The sequence below is a fragment of the Martes martes genome (genome assembly GCF_963455335.1).
Source record: "Martes martes genome assembly, chromosome: 8".
Lineage (NCBI taxonomy): Eukaryota > Metazoa > Chordata > Mammalia > Carnivora > Mustelidae > Martes > Martes martes.
Window position 1 is genome coordinate 55,233,646 of NC_137895.1, and position 20,811 is coordinate 55,254,456.

Sequence of the window (20,811 nt, forward strand, 5' to 3'; positions counted from 1 at the left end):
ATTATTAAATAAAAAGTTAAAATTCACCCTATGAAGTAAACACAGGAAAACAAATAGTAAAAACAAAATCCCTCCCTAAAAGATACACTTATAAAAGATACACACTTTATATGGCTAAAAACATTTATATATCAGTTAGAAATCAGATAGGCCAGAGTTCAATGTCCCTCTGACACTTATTACTTACATCATTTCTGCAAGTTTTATTTTCTTTATCTATAAATGAAAGATAATAATCTATCCCCACTGAGTTACTATAAAGATTAAATGATAATAGATACAAAAGCATTTAGCATTAATGTCTGGTACTTAATAAACATTTCACAAATAATCCCTCAATTTTAGGATACATTTTTCAATATTTTAATATTTTTGAGATTGGGTAGCATTTTACAACTGAGGTGTACATTTCCTGTTTTAGTATATAAATCAATAAAAAGTTCTTAAAATCAATATCATTTTAGAATCAAGTAAATACTAGACTCTGGCTTATTTATATTCGCAAGATCTCACACAACACTGTGCACAAATTAAATGGGATGATTAGACACTCAGTACTCAGTAAATGCTCGATAAAATTAAATACCCTTATTTTTAAAAAATATTTTATTTATTTATTTGAGAGAGAGAGAGAGCAGCAGACTTCCCGCTGAGTAGGAAGCCCAATGTGGGACTCGACTCATTCTCAGGACCCTGAGATCATGACGTGAGCCAAAGGCAGACGCTTAACCAACTGAGCCACCCAGGTGCCCCTAAAATTAAATATCTTAAATGATATATGTAATTAACAGAGCTGAACAAAATGCAGAATTGGAAAGCTATCACTTACTCTTTTTTTTTAAAGATTTTATTTATTTATTTGACAGACAGAGATCACAAGTAGGCAGAGAGGCAGGCAGAGAGGCAGGCAGAGAGAGAGGAAGGGAATCAGGCTCCCTGCTGAGCAGAGAGCCTGACGTGGGGTTCGATCCCAGGACCCTGAAATCATGACCCAAGCTGAAAGCAGAGGCTTTAACCCAATGAGCCACCCAGGAGCCCTGTTATCACGTATTCTTAACATATTTTTTGGTCATTTATTGATTCATCCAACCAATGGTGACTTGTTCCTGAAAATGGAAATAACTGTACATAGTCTTCACCTTTCATCTCTCTGGTTGGGATTACTAAGTAGGCCCATCTCTTGGTTTCTCCCTGAAAACTTAAGTTTCTTCAAGGAGAAGTTGATCATGGGTACCAAAAACAAACATGGCAGGCAAGATCAAAGCCCAGTTCTTCAGCAGTATGTCACAACAAGAGGAATTAAAAAATGGATCTCTAATATGAAGACGAAAGAAAAGGAACTGAGACTGCTGTTGACACTTTGATTTAGTGCTGACAACTCTAAGTAACATCCCTTTCCCATGTCTGTCATTTTCAGCAGTGTACTGATATGGCTCAATCCCACCAATACCCCCAAGTACATAAGCCACTTGCTGTCTCTTTCGTATTCCATGCTTGGTGGGTGCCTCTCTCAAATTCTGTACCAACTGAACTTATCCTTTACAGAACACCTGTGCACTTGCATTCACTTTCTGTTTCTGGACCTCTTCCCAGAAAGCTGTCCTCTGCCCCTGTTTCAGAATTCCCCCACCTGTGTGGGTAATAAATCTTTGTTTGGTCATACCAAAGCACTACTGTCATTAATTCTGACATGTGAGCCTAACTTTGGAAGGGAGCTTCCTTCATCGTAGTGAAGCTGTTATAATACATAATATATAATACCTCTGCTACCAGTGGTAGCAGCACAGGTTCGGAAATCTCCACAAGCCCTCCACAAGAAAACACAACAGCCAGGTAGCAAAACCAAAAACCCATGGAAAACATTCACAACAGAGCCAAGTAAAAAAATATTACCACAAAATCCAAAATCCAAAAAGGTATGGCAAACTACCAAGAGCCATAAGAGCTGATTGGCATCAGTATTTCTGCAGGAGGAATTAAAAAGAAAAAAACAGGGCCATCAAGAGACCTAAGAAGAGGAGAACACACAAGATAGGTAACAATGAAAAGTAGGGCAAACAAATATGAGAACATCAGCTGACTAGGAGGGGTTCTGGCCACTCCAAGAATGAGTGAATACAATGAATTATGGTTGGCACTGAAGGGGGCTACTGCACTTTAACCCACTGTGAACTCTCAAAGCTGACATTCCAGGGCTCCCTTCCAGACAAAGCCCCAAACTGAGGATAAACTACTGGGAGTAGAATGAAAAATGAGAATGATAGGTACAAGCAAGATAATGGAAAAATAAGGTACAAAAAAAAGTGGGAGAAGGAATCAGAGTCAGGAAACATCAGAAAGCAAGCTGCCATTTTTAGAACACACACACACAAAACGAGAGTTCTGTGAAATTACAAAAGTTATGATGCACCCTGCCTTCTTCGACGAGTTCAAGAAAAACAATCACACATGAAAATAAGACAAAAGTATTAAGGGAAAATCCTGTTTAAAAAGTTAATATTCAAAACAAAACCAAAAATAAAGAGAAGAATCATATCTCTATAGACAATTAAAATATGCCAGAAATAGGGGCGCCTGGGTGGCTCAGTGGGTTAAGGCCGCTGCCTTCGGCTTGGGTCGTGATCCCGGCGTCCTGGGATCGAGCCCCACATCGGGCTCTCTGCTCGGCGGGGAGCCTGCTTCCTCCCTTCTCTCTCTGCCTGCCTCTCTGCCTACTTGTGATCTGTCAGGTGAATGAATAAAATCTTTAAAAAAAAATGATTAAAAAAAAATATGCCAGAAATATATGGCTCTCGAACAAATAAAATTTATAACCTATTGCAAAATAATACTTTAACACAAGAGAATAACACAAATTAAAATTAAAAATCTCAAAACTGAGGTGACAGAACTGATGAAAGAATAAGAAATATAAGAATAAATCATTTCAGAAATGAAGTTTAAAGTAGAAATAACACAAGACACAATAAACACAACAAATAAGGAAACAAAGTGAAAATGAAAATTTTTTGTGTGTGTGATTTTTTTTTTTTCAGTTTTAAAGAGAAACGATTGACATACATCACTGTATTGAGTTTAAGGCATACACGATGATGGTTTGATTTGCATATGTTATAAAATGATTACCACAATAGGGTCAGCTAATATTCATCACCTCACGTAGAAACTTCAAAAAAATTTAAAAATTTTTATTTTAAATTTAAAAAAATTAAAAAATATTCTTTGTGATGAGAATTCATGGGATTTACTTTCAGTAACTTTCCTGTATGTCATGCAACAGTGTTAACTACAGTCATTATGCTGTACACTGCATCCCTAAGGAGAACTTTTTAAAAATCAAAGAAATAGGAGAAGAAATTTTTTAAAAATAAAAGATATGAAATACAAAGGACAGGGGAGAGAACAGAATTATACTGGAGCAAGGATATGACCAAATGATAACCTGAATCCTCGGGAAGAATTAGGGAGTACCAGAAACAGCAAATATGTAGTTTAGTACAAAAAGACTACAAGCACCTGGGTTGCTCAGTCAGTTGAGCATCTGCCTTCGGCTCAGTCATGATCCCAGGGTCCTGGGATAGGGTTTCACATCAGGTTCCCTGCTCAGTGGGAAGCCTTTTCTCCCTCTCCTCCTCCCCCTGCTTGTGTTCCCTCTCTTGCCGTCTCTCTCTCTGTCAAATAAATAAAATCTTTAATAAATAAATAAATGACAATCACAGCAAAAAGGAAGGGAGAAGGAATGGAGACACACTAGAGTAAAATTTCTTTACTTTATAGGAAATAACTCAGTTTATATAAAGTTGATTTTAACAAAATGCATATTGCAACACTTAGAATAATCACTAAAATTGTTTTATTCTCAAAAATATAGTTCAAAAATTGGGATGCCTGGGTGGCTCGGTCAGTTAAGTGTCTGAGTCTTAATTTCGGTTCAGGACATGATCTCAGGGTTATGATACTGAGCCCCAAGATGGGCTCCGTGCTGGGCATGGGTCCTGCTGAAGAGTCTCTATTCTCCCCCTGCCCCTCCATACTCTCTCTCCCACTCTTGAAAAAAAAAATTAAAAAATCAACAAAGAAATTAACTATTAGAAAATACCTACTTAATACAAAAGAAGGCAGAAAAGAACCAAAAAAAAAAAAAAATCCCAAAAACGGATATGAAAAAACAAACGTCAAAATGTCAGATGTAAACCCAAGCATATCATTAATAACACTAAATGTGAATAACACTTCAATCAAAATGTTGGGGGCACCTGGGTGGCTCAGTCGGGTAAGCCTCTCTGCCTTTAGCTCAGGTCATGATCCCAGGTCCTGGGCTCTCTGCTCAGCAGGGAGCCTGTTTCTCCCTCTCCCTCTGCCTGTCACTCCCCCTGCTTGTGTACTCTCTCTGTCAAATAAATAAATAAAATCTATTTTTTAAAAAAAACCCTAAAAGGTTGAGCACCTTAAATATATACAGTTTTTCCTTTTCAAAAAAACACCTCTATATATAGACAAAGATTGTTAGACTGGGTAAAACAAAACAAGATTCAACTATATGCTGTCTACAAGAGACACATTTTATATTCACAGATACAAACTGAGAGTAAAAGGTCACTGTACACAGTAACCATTAAGAGAGACGGAGTGACTGATCTATCGGACAAAATTTACTTTAAGACAAAAAATATATGAGGTAAAGAAGAACATTTTATACAAAGATTCCAATCATCAGGAAGAAACTACTATAAACATATACAAAAAAAAACAAAAAACAGAGCCTCAGACAAATGAAGAAAAACCTGACAGAAATGAAGACTGTGACAGACGCAGTCCAAGACCTCAACACCCTACTTTCACAGAAGTATGTAACAACTAGACAGAAATGAGATGCCTAGCTGGCTTAGTTGATAGAGCAAGCAACTTTAAAAAAATATATTTTATTTATTTATTTGAGAGACAGTGCACAATTGGGGGGGGAAGCAGAAAGAGGAGGAGAGGCAGACACCCTGCTGAGCAGGGAGACAATGTGGGGCTTGATCCCAGACCCTGGGATCACAAGCTGAGCCAAAGGCAGACACTTAAATGACTGAGCCAGCCACCCAGGTGCCCCTAGAGCACGCAACTCTTGATCTCAGGGTTGTAAGTTTGAGCCTAACGTTGGGCATAGAGATTACTTAAAAACAAAATCCTAAAAAAAAAGAACTAGACAGAAAATCATCAAGGGTATGGACATCTGAACATTATCAACCAATTTAAACTGGCCTCTAAAGGAAATTCCCATCCAATAACAGAACATACATTCTTCAAAGTATGCATGGAACTTACTCCAGGAGAGACCACATACTAGGTCACAGAATAAATCTCAATTCATTTTAAAAGAATTAAAAGGGCACTCATGCACACACTATCTCTCATTTCAATAAATAAAATCTTAAAAAAAAACCTGAATTATATAAAGTTTATTTCATGAGAACTACAGAATTCATTAATAAACCAGCAACAATAAAATTTGAGAAATCCATAAATGAGAATTTTCTAAATTCTAAATTTTTCTAAATTCTTCCATAATGTCTTCTCAATAAGCAATAAGAAAGTCCAAGAAGAAATTACAAGAAATTCTTTTAAGTATTTTCAGGTAAAAGGAAATGAAAATACAACAAATAAAACATTTATTAAAAAATATATAGGATGCCACTAAAGCAGTGCTTAGGGTAAATTCTATAAACTTACCCCTTAAGTGCCTGTATTAGAAAAGAAGATAATCTCAGATCAATAAACTAAGCTGCAAGCTTAAGAAACTGGGGGTGGGGAGGGGAGAGCAAACTAAATGCAAAGCTAGCATAAGAAAGAAAATCAAAATATTAAGGTGGTGATCAATGAAATATTAAAACACAAAACAGTAGAGAAAAAGATTCAATAAAACTGCATGTGGATTCTATGAAAAGATCCACAAATCTGACTATCTTTTAGGTAGACTGGGCTCCCCGAAAGAGAAAAGATGTAAATTGGGAAATTTGTGAATAAGATCATGAATATAAGAGGGGCATCACTATTGACCTTACAGAAATTAGGAGGATTATAAGGAGATATGATGAATAACTTTATGCCAACTTAGACGAAATGGAAATATTCCTAGAAAGAAATGAGTTAACCAAAGTGAATCAAGAAGAAATTGAAAAAAAAAACCTAAAGACCTAGAACAAATAAAGAAATTGACTTAATAATTTAAAATCTTCCCATAAAGAAATCCAGGCCCAGGTAACTTCACTGTTGACTTCTACTAAATATTGCAGCAGAAACAATATCAATCCCATACTCTTTCAGAAAACAGAGGAAGAAGAACCTCCCACCTCATTCCATGAGGTTAGTATTATACTGATAACCAAGGCCAGACAAAGACAGAATAAGAAAAATAAACTATAGACTACACCTCTAATGAATAAGGACATAAAAATCCTCAACAGAATGTCAGCAAACTGAAACTAGTGACATCTAAAAAGGATTCTAAACCATGACCAAATGGGATTTACCCCAAGAATGCAACAGTGGTTTAACAACTAAAAACAATTAATGTAATTCATCATGTTCACAAAATAAAAAACAAAATCACATGATCATTTCAGTAGATGTAGAAAAAGCACTGGACAAAATATTATATCCAGTCATGGTATAAATTGTGAAGAAACTAGGAATAGAAGGAAACTTCCTCAACCTGATTAAGGTGTCTACAAAAAAACCTACTGCTAAAATCATGCTCAATGGCAAAATAATAATAATAATAACAAATATATAAATATAAATAACATATTTATATTTAATATATCAAATATATATTTAATATATAATTATAATGTGTAATGTAATAATATATAATTATATAATATGAATTTATTATTATTATTATTATTTCCCAAAAAGTCAGGATCAAGCAGGATGTCTTCTATTCAACACTGTAACAGAGGATCTAATCAGTACTATCAAACACGAATAGAAGGCATCTAGATTGGAAAGGAAGAAGTAAAACTGTCATTATTCATAAGTGCCATGATTCTAAATATAGAAAATACTAAAGAGTGAGGAAAAGAGGCAGAAGTTTCCTCATGGGGACAAGGAAAATGATAAATCAGCTCAACCATGGATGCCCCAGTAGACCTTTCCACAGGGCCCACAGGGCTAGGCACACATTAGCCAAAAAAAAACAAACAAACAAAAATAAAACAACAACAAAAAAACAAAACCCATGAGATAGCAAATGCTGGCAAGAATGTGGAGAAAAGGTAACCTCTGTGCACTGACGGTGGGAATGTAAATTGGTACAGCTACTACAGAAAACAGTATGGAAGTTCCTCAAAAATTAAAAATAGGACCAGATGATCCAGCAATTCAACTTCTGAGTAAACATCTGAAGGAAACGTGAAATCATATTGTCAAAGAGGTATCTATACACCCATGTTCACTAAGCATTATTTAAAGAAGCCAAGACATGGAAACAACCTAAGTGTCTATGGACAAATGGATGGATAAAGAAAATGTGTGTGTATGTACAATAGAATACTACTCAACTATTCAAAAAAAAAGGAAGGAAATCTTGTCATTTGCAACAACATGAATGGACCTTGAGGACATTATACTACATTAAATAAGTCAGATAAAGACAAATATTCTATGATCTCATTTAGATGTAGCATCTTAAAAGAATACATAAATTGAAATTAATAATTCATCCACAACACCACAAAAAAATAACTAAATACTTGAGAACAAATTTGACATAAGAATGTAAGATGCCCTACAGAAAATGCAGCATAAATCTGATGTAAGAGTTAAAACAATAAAACTCGTACAAAGAAAACAAAGCTGTAAATCTTCATGACTTTGGGTTAGGCAATGATTTCTAAAGACATCAAAAACGCTTTTAGCAAAAGAAAAAGCTAATGGAGTACACTTTATCAAAATCAAAAACTTTTGTGCTTCAAAACACACCAACAAGAAAATGAAAACAAAAGCTGCAAGATGAAAAGCAATTATTTCTAAATCATATATGTAATGAAAAAAGTGTTTCCAGAATACACTGAGATTCTTACAACTAAGAAAAATGCGTTAATTTTAAAATGGGCAAACAACTTGAATAGTGTCTTATACATCTAACTGGGGATCACATGAAGGAACTATACTGTGTTCAAGAAGACTGTAGGCAGGCCAGACAGAAGTAAAGTAAACACTATATCTGGAATAGAAAGAGAGAAACATTAAAAGTATCTAAATCATTTCATCAAAATCTGGTATTTACTTTTTTCCAAAGTAATTCTTTTTTCCTGGTTATATAAGAAATACATGTATGTTCCCCATGAAAATTTGGAAGGAGAAATGAAAATAACATCTTTCTAGTCCTTTATTAAAGCATGCATACAATACGTACATGTATATATACAAATGCAAGCCAATTCCCAAACATCTAGAAACAGAAAAACTGGCTTCTATTTTTATAACAGTTAAGGTACAACAGGAAACCAACTAACGAACAAGGTTCAGAATTTAAAATATAGTAAAAATCCATTTGCTCTAAATCATAGCCCCCAAAGGACAGAAGGAAAAAAGCTGAGCCAAACCAAGAAATGATGAAGGCACCTGCAGTAAGCCAAGAATAAAGAGCATTTAGCACCCCAACTTACTGAGCTTCTTCATTGGGAATATATGCAGCAAGACCCCAAAGTCCATGTTTCTCAACAGTGGTTAATTTCCCTTAAGAAAAATGGTTAATATTTTGAAAGACCAATTCACCCTTCTCGTCTTGATTTTTTTTTTTTTACAAAATTAAGTTTTTGTAAATTTGTGGCATTTACTTCATCATAAAGACCTGTTTTCATTTAACAAGGCATTGTAAAGATTTTCACCATGTTATTAAACATTTCTTTCACATTACTTTTGATAGCTATATAACACTACATTGAATGACTGTGCTATAATTTAAACATCCTTATTGTTCAACACTCGACATTATATATTAAAGTGTTTTTAAGCAGAAACATACATTAAAAAGATTATGAAATGATCAGCTGATGAAAATGTTTTAACCACAAGGTAGCAGGAATCTAATTCTGTATTTCCCAAGAGCACTGATTCTGTATTCACCATCTCAGTGTTTGTAACAACTTTAAAGAATTAAGTACCATGAATAATGAGACTCCACTATAATTAACACTGTGGAAAATACTCGCTTTTATCAGTAAAGAAAAAATACTATTAACATAAGTAAAACATTTTAAAATTTTAAAATGGATAAAATTTTTTTCTTAATGTAAAAAAAAAAAATAAGAGATGCAGACATACACTGTGTGTGACAGTGGAAATCATTAAAATCATGCCATGAAAAAAATGGCAGTATGGTTAAAAGCAGATATTGTCCAACATTCAGATTATAGAATCTGTATCTTGCATTTATATTTAACAGCATAACTGCTGGATCCTACTCTTTCTTATACTGCCCGTTTTATTCTTTCCTTACTCTCCCCACACTTCTTTTTCACGGACTTTTCCCACTAGATTGAGTTTATATGTTCCTTTTATGTTTCTAGGGATTTGGAGGATATACAAACTGTTTTACTCAACTTCAATTATCATTATGTTTTTAAATTATATTTGATCCAATTTAGATAGCTATCAACTGCAAGAATAAGCAGTATATCCTGAGAGCCCTATGTACAAGGGAAGATGTTAAGATGATTTTACAACTGCAGGCCCTTCTTCCTCATCTAATCATTCCACCATCATTTCTTTTTTTTACTGATAACACCTGATAGTTACATATTTATTATGCACTTCATTATTTTCTATTTCAAAATATCTCATGGTCTAAGTTTTAAAAACTTTAACAGCAATTACTAGATTTAGCTCCACGTTTAACTGGTTTCATTCTTCACAAATATTTAATTATCTGACTTCCTCGCCCAAGCTCTACATTTTAATTCTAAAGCATATCAAGTAACTTTTTCAGAGAGAGCAAATGGAAATAGTCTATTTTGATTCTTTGCATATCTTATGTCTTTCTGTTGCCCTAACACATCAGATCTCACATCTTTTCTTCCATCATTTCATCTCTGCTTCTCCAAGTTCTGGGAGATTTTTTGAAGGTTAAATTCTCTTCCACTGATTTTTTTTTTTTAAGTCCTCCACAGCTTAAACTGTTTTAAACAATCATGCTGATTACTATCATTGTTTTTACTGATCTTAAATGTATTCTTTCATACTACTAACTCTACTTGCATGTATACTGTATCCTCTTAAACTCTGATAATTTTTTTCTCCACTATCTTACAGGAGATTACAGGAAGTCATTTGCTCTGGTTCCTTGATACAGGTCATTCTTCAGGATTGTAGTATCTTCTTGTATGCCCTGTTTCTGTTGTTGTTGTTGTTGTTGTTGTTTTCTATTTGCTTATATTTCAGAGGGAAGTCTATACTTTATTGGAAGTTGAGATCAATTCTGTTATAGCCTAAAAATGCCTGGTCCAGGTTTTCAGATCAAGAAGAGAGAAGGTAAATAAATTTTCAGTTTGCAGTTTTACTTTGATTTGGAAATCAAATCATACACAGAGGGGGAGGATTTGAGGCCAGCAATAATAGCATATTTGTGTATTTTTTTTCCATGTCTCTGGTAGCCCTAAAAAATCTATTAATATCGTGAGTCTGCTTATTCTGACACCATTGTGCTCATTCACAGCCAGCTTTAACTACACCTCTGATCTTTGCCTAACATGCTCAGTCGTGTCAAGTATGGTTGCCATAATATATGTGTCCTTCAGTACCTGGTACATTTCCCAGAAGTGCTAACAGAATCCAGATGAGGCCTACTTTCACCCTAGCCCACCTCCTCCTCCTCCTCATCCCTAGCTCCAGCCATCATCTCTGGAGAGATGAGGTTATTACTGCTTATTTGGGCAAATCTCTTCAACTTGCTTCTTTGAGAAGTCAATTCTACACAAGTTCCATAGGTAATGAACCATGTCAGTCTGCCTAGGTCTAAGGGGTTTCCTGAAACCCAGACAAAAGTGGATGATTAATCTCACAACAGTTTAGTCAGATTGGGACATCCTTCAATCCTGAACCATGCAGAAATTCTTCAAGGTTTCTTGTATTTTGTTATCTTTGCCTAAGTCTCTGGTACTGATACAAAATTCCCCTATGTTTATAGTTCATGGCTTTAATAACCATTAACTTGATAATGACTATAAATCTGTTTCTCCCTGTGAGACTGCTCTGCTGAGCTGCAGGCTCATATATCCAAAGCTCTCCAAACTTCATAACCATAGTTTTCTCTAAGCAACTCAACTGCAAACACGTCTAAAGCTGAACTCAACCTCATTCTCTTCCTACATTAAAAAAAAAAAAAAAGACAGAAAAAAGAGAAGTAAAAGGAACCTATTCTACTCTTCTGAATCCCTCTCAAAGGAATGGCACTTCCATTTAACCAGCCATTCAAAGTAGAAAAAGGAGTCATCAAACATATATCTTCAGGGAGCTACAGGTAGTTCATTAGGACTAGGTCTTAGTGTGTAAGGAAGGATTGGTGAGAACATTTTTCCTAAGTGAAATAAAGGAGTTAGATCATTTAAGTCACAATGAAGAGTTTGTACTTCACCTGAGAATAATGATGATTTACTGGAAGATTTAAGGAAGTGAACTAATTATAAATAATCTTCAAACCATTTTCTATACAACTATCAAACTGGGACTTCTGGGGCGCCTGGGTGGCTCAGTGGGTTAAAACCTCTGCCTTCGGCTCGGGTCATGATCCCAGGGTCCTGGGATCGAGCCCCGCATTGGGCCCTCTGCTCTGTGGAGAGCCTGCTTTCTCCTCTCTCTCTGCCTGCCTCTCTGCCTACTTGTGATCTCTGTCTGTCAAATAAACAAATAAAATCTTAAAAAAAAAACAAAAACAAAATCTGGGACTTCCAAAAGACAAATCTAGCCAGGTCAGTTTGCTCCTTGAGAATCTGCAATGACTCCTACTACTTTTCAGAATAAAACTCAAATGCCTTTTCTTAGAATACTACACCTGTATGATCTGGCTTCCATCCATCCTCCTAGACTTGCCTCCAACCATTCCCCCCATTCCCTAAAGCTGCTGAATAACACTGACCAAAAAAAAAAAAAAAAAAAGTGTTCTTTAATAACGTTAAATTAAAAACTTGACCCTAGTTGTTAGGAATTATTTTCCACAGAGGGCTTTTATTATTCCCTAAAGATGTTAAAGTTTTTTTTTTTTTTCAGTGTCTGTCAAGGCAGGTTAAAATAGGTTATTTACACCCTTGATATCTACTTTAAAATCAGTTACCTTTACGTGCACCTGTTTCTGAAATCTATTCTGTTCCACTGGTCTCTATCCTTAGATTTAATACCTCATTGTTTTAATTATTCTAGCTTTACAGTAAATCTTGAAATCAAGTTGAAAGATGCCATACTTTTTTACCTTAATAAAACAACTGAACTATTTTAATAGGTTCTAGACATTCCCAGGCAAATTTTAGATTCAATTTGTCAATTTGTTTTTTGTTTTTTGTTTTTTTTTTAAAGTGTGCACACACACATTCAAAAACTCCTTTGGAACTTTTGAGACTATGTTGATTCTACAGATCAGTTTAGGGAGAAATGCCACCTTAACAATACAATTGGCCCTTGACCATGCAGGGTTTAGGGGCACTGACCCCCAATACAACTGAAAATACAAACATAACTTTTGACTCCCACAAACCTTAACAAGAATAGCCTACTGTTGATCAGAAGCATTACTGATAACATAAAGAGCCAATTTATAAATGTTTTGTATATGTATCATAATTTATATTCTTATAGTAAAGTAAGCTAAAGAAAATGTTATTCAGAAAATCATAAGACAAAATACATTTACTGTACTGTATTTATTTTAAAAAGACACATGTAAGTGGACCTGTGCAGTTCAAACCCTTATTGTTCAAGGGTCAACTGTACATTGATAATTGTCTTTTTAAGCAGGCTCCATGTCCAGCATGGAGTCCAATGTGGGGCTTGAACTCACAACCCTGAGATCAAGACCGGAGCTGAGATCAAGAGTTGAACACTTAATTGAATGAGCCACCCAGGTGCACCTTGACAATTTTCTTAAAAACTAAACACTGTAGTCTTCCCAAAGATAAATATTGCAGTCTTCCCCCTGTTGCAACTGAAGATCAAAGAACTATGAATTTTATACCTCACAAAGCACATAACACTCTTACAGGTGATGTACCTTCTGCAGAGATAGTGTTTAGGAATATAAATGTATGTTAGGAAATGCCTATGAGAGCCTTGAGTAATCTGTGTCCAAAGGCAAATGATACTTAAAGCTACACTGCACAGCTTATATGAAGACTGTTTGAAAGGAGATTTACAAATATAAATAACTAAGTATACACTATAAATTCCTGTTATTTATTTTCTTTAAAGGAAGAGGGGCAGTAATGAATCTTTGAAGTTCATCATGGAAATTGTACAGCTCATGTGGGTTTTTCAGATTTGTAATCAACAATTATGTAGCTTTTCCCAAAACTGAACCGTTTGAGGTACTTTTTTTTTTTTTACTTTTGTGTGAGGTTTCTCTGCAGAATGTAACTGACCTAACGATATTGTTCTCAACTGAGGACCAATTAGCTTACTCCTTCCAAGACCAAATTGCATTCTTCAAGTATTTGTATGGCTTTCTGACAAATGTATTGGTGTTCGTCTCAAAAAGAACTCAAAGTGTAGAAGTTGAAGGACAAATCCATTATCACTGGAAGAGTAGCTAAAAAGATCATGCATTGCTAATAACTAGTCAAAAGCACCATTTTCATAAAGAACTGCACACAATTATTCTTCTGTAATAAATAATATCATCTGATCCACATTTACTGAATACCTAAAAAATACTGGGTACCGTGGTCTGCTACATGCTCCTATCAAAAGCAAAAATCAAAACACTGATCACTGAAGGAAGACTAAAGGCATACAGAGTTTATTCCTTCCCTGGGTACTCCAAGGTCTATCCTTATCTTAATTTCCAGAAGATTTCTATCTTGAATAACATTAGCTTAATCATTTGTAGAATTACCTCTCCTGTATTATGCCCCAATTTTAAACAGAGACCACCATGGGAAAGTAATATAAAATTAACATATACACAAAAACTGCATTTTTAAAGTACATTACATCCCTTAGTGACTACATGTGAATTTTTTTTTTCATCAAATTTAATCTGATGAAAACATTCTCTTGCAATGAACTCCTCTAAATTTCCACCTTTCCGATGTGTGCTGGTAATTCATTTTCCTCTATCTGCTGAGAAGCTTCAATATAACTTGTTTTTTACCTTTTTATTATAAAATAAGACTGACACAGAAAAAAAAAAACAGTGTAACCTTCACCCAAATCAGTAAAGAAATTTCCTAACAACCTCAGAAAACTCTTCATGGACCCTGTCTCGACCCTTCCTTCTCCTCAAAGTAACCACTATTCTGACCCTTCTCCTCAAAGTAACCACTATTATGACTTTACAGTAATCCTTTACTTTTTAGTTTTATTAGCTGAGTGTGCATCCACAGAAAATTTAGTCTTGACCATCTGTTGTTTTTAGTTTCCTATGTCTGTTAAGTCTCAAGACTTTATTTTTTTAGAGCAGCTTTAGGTTCACAGCAAAACTGAAGGGAATGTACAGAAAATTTTCCATATACCTCCTGCCCTTATACATCACAGTCTTCTCCACCATCAATATCCCACCCCTCCATCAGAATGGTACTTTTGTACCACGTTTGTAGTGTAAAAAAAAAAAAAAAAAAAAAAAGTAACTTTTGTTACACTTGATGAAACTACACTGGTTTATGATTACCATCATAATCACCCAAGAACCATAGTTTACTTAAGGGTTCAGTCTTGGATGTTGTCCATTCTACAGATTTGGACAAATGTATGACATGTATCCATCATTATAGTATGATACAGAATTATTTTCATTACCCTAAAAACCCCATGGTTGGCCTACTCATCCTCCCTCAACGCTCTTTTCAATCTCTTTTAATCTACAGGCTCCATCATCATTCTTTACAGTTTATCTGTCAAAGGACCTGGGATATATTTAACCTCTGGATCCATATCCACTGATGCAAACTCAAACAGCAGCTGACTATGTTTCTCTGTCCTCTGTTTTTCCTGCAAATTCCAAGTTCAATCAGACTCATGTTGAACTGATAGCTTTGGCAAAAAGAAACAGTGCACTTTTCCTCCAAAAGCAGGCAAATAATGTCTATTCTTTTTCTAGTTGTGATGTTAGCAGCCACTCACGTTCACTGCCTAGATCCAATAGTTCACTGAAAGTTATAAAATGCTGATATTCTAATTATATCACTTGTTTTTCATATATTAGTGGGAACAGCTTTCCCATATCTACTGTTTTGTTAGCTACTGGTAGATTCATGTAGGAAGAAAGGGAAAATAAATTGCTTTTTTTCCTTTTTACCAACATTAGGAGTAATGATGAACTGGTTCCCTATCATCCTCTCCAATGGACCACTTCCTTTCTATAGTATCATTATGAACTCAAGGATTTAAACATACTTGATGAGTTTCTTTCCATTCTTGAACTGAGAGAGGCTCCTCAAGTTATTTCTCCAGGCTTACTAAAATAACCCTAGAGTCTATAACAGTTCTTTGCTATCTGGTATGACATACATTCCCACTTATCTTGTGTATTTCCATTTTCATTTGTTTCAGAGATGTCTTTATTTCCCTTTTGATTCCTTCCTTGACCCACAGATTGTTCAGGAAGATCTTGTTTAATCACCATATATGTGCAAATTTTCCAATTTTTAACTTTTTTTAAATTAAGGAATAACATGGATTATATTAGTTTCATGTATTTCAAAATGATCACTACAATAAATCTAGTTAACACCCATCACCATACATAGTTAGAGTATTTTTCTTATAAGGAGAACACTTAATATTTACTGTTAATAACTTTCAAGTACGCAGTATAGTATTCTTAATTATAGTTGCCATGTGGTACATTACATCCCCCTGACTTATTTATTTCATAATTAAAGTTTGTACCTTTTTCTTCTGACTCCTTCCATCTGTCCTTTGACCATGCCCTACTCCTGCCTCTGGCAACCACCAATCTGTTCTCTGTATCTATGAGCTTTGGTGGTTTTGTGGGTTTTTTCTTTTTTCTTTTTTTTTTAATTCTACATATAAGTGAGTTCAGTATTTATCTTTGTCTAACTTCTTTCACTTAGCATAAAGTTATTTTTAGATGGTAAGATTTCATTCTTTCTTATTTCTGAATAATATTCTTTTTCGGAATTCACAAACATTTTCTTCATCCATTCATCCATCCAAGGACACTTAAGTTGTTTCCATACCTTGGCTATTATAAATAATGCTACAAAGAACATGCGGATGCATATGTATTTTTAAGTTAGTGTTTCTGTTTTCTTCAGATAAATACCCAGAAGTGGAATTACCAGATCACATGGCAGTTCTTTTTTTTTTTTTTTTAAGGAATCTCCATACTGTTTTCCACAGTGGCTGTGCCAGTTTACATTCCCACCAACAGGGCACAAGAGTTCCCTTTTCTCCACATCCTTGCCAACACTTATTTGTCTTTTTCATAACAGCCTTTCTAATGGGTATGAGGTAATAATTTTCCACTTTTCTTCTTGTAACTGATTTCTACCACTGTGGTCAGAAAAAATGCCTGATATGATTTCAACCTTCTTAAATTTATTAAGACCTGTCTGTGGACTAACATATGACCTATGTTGGAGAATGTTTCATATGCACTTGAGAAAAATGTGTATTCTGGTACTATTGGATGGAGTGTTTTTAAATGTCTCTAAAGTCCACCTAGGCTAGCAGGTAATTTAAGGCCAATGTTTCCTTATTGATTTTCTGCCTAGGTGATCTCTTTGTTGTTTAAAGCGGGATACTGAAACTCCCTACTATTGTTGCATTGCTTTCTATTTCTCTCTTTAAGTCTGTTAATGTTGGCTTTATGTTATTTAGGCACTGTGATGTTGAGTGTATGAATATTTACAAAGTTATATCCTCTTATTGGATTACCCCCATTATCATTATATAATAGACATTTTTTTCTCTTGTTACAGTCTGTGGCTTAAAGTCTATTCTGTGTGATATCAGTATCACTGTGTGATATCAGTAACCCCTGCTTCCTTTTGGTTTCCATGCACATATATATATTCACATATATCTTTCCATCCCTTCACTTTCAGACTGTGTGTTCTCTTAAAACTAAAATCTCTTTTAGGCAGACAATATAGTGGGTCTTGTGTTTTTATCCATTCAGCCACTCAACATGTTTTCACTAAAGAATTTAGTCCATTTCTATATAGTTACTGATAGGTATAGACCTAATATTACCATTTATTTCATTGTTTTCTGGCTATTTTGTATTCCATTTGTCCCTTTGTTCTTCTCTGCTTTCTTTGTGATTTGAATTTCTGTAGTAGTATGCTCAGATTCCTATTAATCTTTTCTATATACAGATTTTTTGCTTTTGGTTATTACCAGGAGGTTTACGTAAGACACTGGCCGCAGCAGGTTTCAGTGAAGAGGAAATAATCAGAAAGACCCATGTCCCAATATTTTCCTGTAGGAAATATAAGGTCAGGCTTCTAATTTAGCAGACATCCAGGGGCTGACAGCAATCCTCGCAGGAGACCAGAGAAGTCTGCAGACACCGCCTCCACCTTTTCTCTCCAGCTCAATCCAAATCTCCATTATCTCCACAATCAGCTTCATCTGATGTCCCCAGCTTTTATAAATGCCACCCAAAGGAAGAGCCCCTGGATCACCTGTCTCTGAAAGTCAATGGGGCCTGCATTCATACTTTGCACAGGACTGTAGCAATGAAGTAGTTCTTAAATATGGGTTAAATAACAACCTCTTCAGTGGCTGTATACCTGGGTCCAGTGCAGAGGGAGCAGGCAAAAATGTCTATCTCCAAGTCTGTCCCTGGAAAGCCCCTAACTATATATTTTCCCAGCTACTATGTCGGGGATCCAGCTTCCAATCAACCTACTCCAGCTTCCAATCAACCTACCTACATCTAGGTGCTGTGATCTTCCCCTTTGGAACACTTGGCAAATCTTGGCACACCAGGGAGTCCCACTACTAGGAGCCGCTAAGAATAAAGAAGGCAGTTTGGGCAATCACAAAAGTTTGAGAAACAACCAAGAGCTCAGACCAGGATGTTGATAAGATAAGGTTCATGTCCTACAGAATACCATTCCATCCAGACTGAGAAGGGAGCCTTTTTTATCTAATGTGTAGAAACCAACACAGAGAGTCAAGAAAAATGAAGAAACAAAAGAACATGTTCCAAACAAAAGAGCAAGTTCCAAACAAAAGAGCAAGTTAAAATTCCAGAAACAGACCTTACTGAAACAAAGATACATGATTTACTTGATGGAATTCAAAATAACAATCATAAAGATGCTCACCAAGGTGAGCAGAACAATGCATGAAAAAGGTGAGAATTTCAACAAAGACACAGAAAATATAGGAAAGAACAAAAATAATCAAAGAGGAAAAGAACACAAACTGAATTGAAAAACTCAATAGAGAAGTTCAACAGACCAGATCAAGTAGAAGAAAGTATCAGCAAATTCAAAGACTGGGCAACAGAATTCATCCAAAGAAGCAGAAAGCAAAAAGAATACATATGAAGATGGCTTGAGGAGACCATCAAGTGGACCACCATTCATATGATAAGGGTCCCAGAAAGATAGGATAAAGTGAAAGGGGCCACAAGTTTATTGAAAGAAAATGCCTCAAAACTGCCCTAACCTGGGGAAAGAAATAGCCATCCATCCAGATATAATGCATAAACTTTCAACTAAGATGAATCCCTCCCCCAAAATCATACCAAGACACATTATAATTGAAATATCAAAAGTTAAAAACAAGAAGAGCAACAGCAAAAATAGAACTTGTTTCACACAACAAAATCCCCATAAGACCATCAGCATATTTTTCAGCAGAAACTTTGGAGGCCAGAAGGGTTTGGCAAAATATATTCAAAGTGCCAAGGTGGAAGGGTGGCAACTGCCAACCAACACTACTCTACCTAGCAAAGCTCTCTGAATGGAAAGAGAAATGAAGAATTCCTGAGACAAGGAAAAGCTGAAGGAGTTAATCACTACTACATCAGCCTTATAGGAAAGGTTAAGGGGACTTCCCCAAGCTGAAACAAAAGAGTGCTAATTACTTATAAGAAAACATGAAAGTATAAATCTTACTGGTAAAAAGGTAAATATATGGTTAAAATCAGAATACTCTAATTTTGTAATACTGTTGGATAAATCACTTACAAATCTAGTATGAAGGTTAAAAAATTATAGTAAAAATAACTATAATGTGTTAATGGATATGTAAGGTAAAAAGATGTGAACTGTGACATCAGAAACATTAAATGTGGGAGGAAGAGTAAAAACTATAAAGCTTAAGATGCATTCAAAGTTGTTATTAGCTTAAAATACTGTTAAAAATATAAGATGTTCTTTATAATAACCTTAAATGGGATATTTACTGATACTGCTGCGTGTCTCAAGTTTATGGATAATTAGTTTTCCTAAAATTTTAGAAGACAGTGTTTAAGGCAGTTTTTCTACAGAATTCACTCTTCTGTTGTTTTCATGTACTGTTAAACAATATGGTAGCTTCCTTTCTGAGACCTCCCAGCTCTTTCTCTGCCTATCCTTATCTGAACCTTCTCTTTTCTTCCTTTTTTGATCCTCTAATTTTCTCTGTTCTGTTCAATTTTTATGCTACTACTGTATTCAATTTTGTTTCCATTCAGTGCAGTACCCTGTGCTGGTAGAGATCTTTAGCAGCTTCATTTCAAGAATTCTTTGGAGCCAAATTGCTCTATCCTGTCTTTACCATGAACACACTGTACTTGGCTGATACTGGAGTGAGCAACCCTCCCCACCTCATTTCAGCTGCTGCTCTTAATATAGTCCACCACATTATCTAGTAAATAGTTGAGGCTATTTTGGAGGTCTCCTGCTTTTAAGATCTATGAAACACCCCACTCAATTCTCTCTGCTTACTCTTGTACAAACAATAACACTATGGAGGTCCTGTAGCTCTTAGTGGTCTGCTCTTACACCTGCTTTTTCATCTGGATGCCTGAGGTTAGTTTCATGGTATGTTTCTGGATTTGCTATTCATTAGTTTTTGTGTATTTTGAGGAAGTCAAAAAAACAATGATATGGCCAGATTTACTTCCTACCATCCCTCTTAAAGCCAAATTTGAAGTTCAAACAAAGCAATTATGTTTTTATATTCATCATATACTTATTATTTCTCATCTTATTTCTATTTATTTTTAAACCATTTTGTATGTCTTTTCATTCTTTTTTTTTTTTTTTTTAAGATTTTATTTATTTGACAGCGAGAGAGGAAACACAAGCAGGGGGAATGGGAGAAGAAGCAGGCTTCCCACCAAGCAGGGAGACCGATGCGATGGTCCATCCCAGGACCCTGGGATCATGACCTGAGCCGAAGGCAGCCACTTAGTGACTGAGCCAAGCAGGCACCCCTTTTCATTCTTTTAAAACAAGGCAAAAACAAAAACAAAAAAACTTCAATTCCATAATTACAAAAACTTTATTTTAATAAATTCTTTAAATCTTTTGTGATTTTCAATATTTCTAAATGCTTCCTGATTCATAGTTCAGATAACTCACAAATGTTCACACTTGGAAAAAATGCCTTCAACTACTCCTAAGATTCTCTGTTTCTGTTAAGACCTTA

At 35.2% G+C, this 20,811-nt stretch overlaps 1 protein-coding gene across 2 annotated transcripts in view; it reads right to left on the reverse strand.

Annotated features, from left to right (window-relative positions):
- The window catches only part of LRP6 (LDL receptor related protein 6), a 164,984-nt gene that overhangs the window by 82,485 nt on the left and 61,688 nt on the right, over positions 1-20,811 (reverse strand). The gene's annotated exons all lie outside the window — the stretch shown is intronic.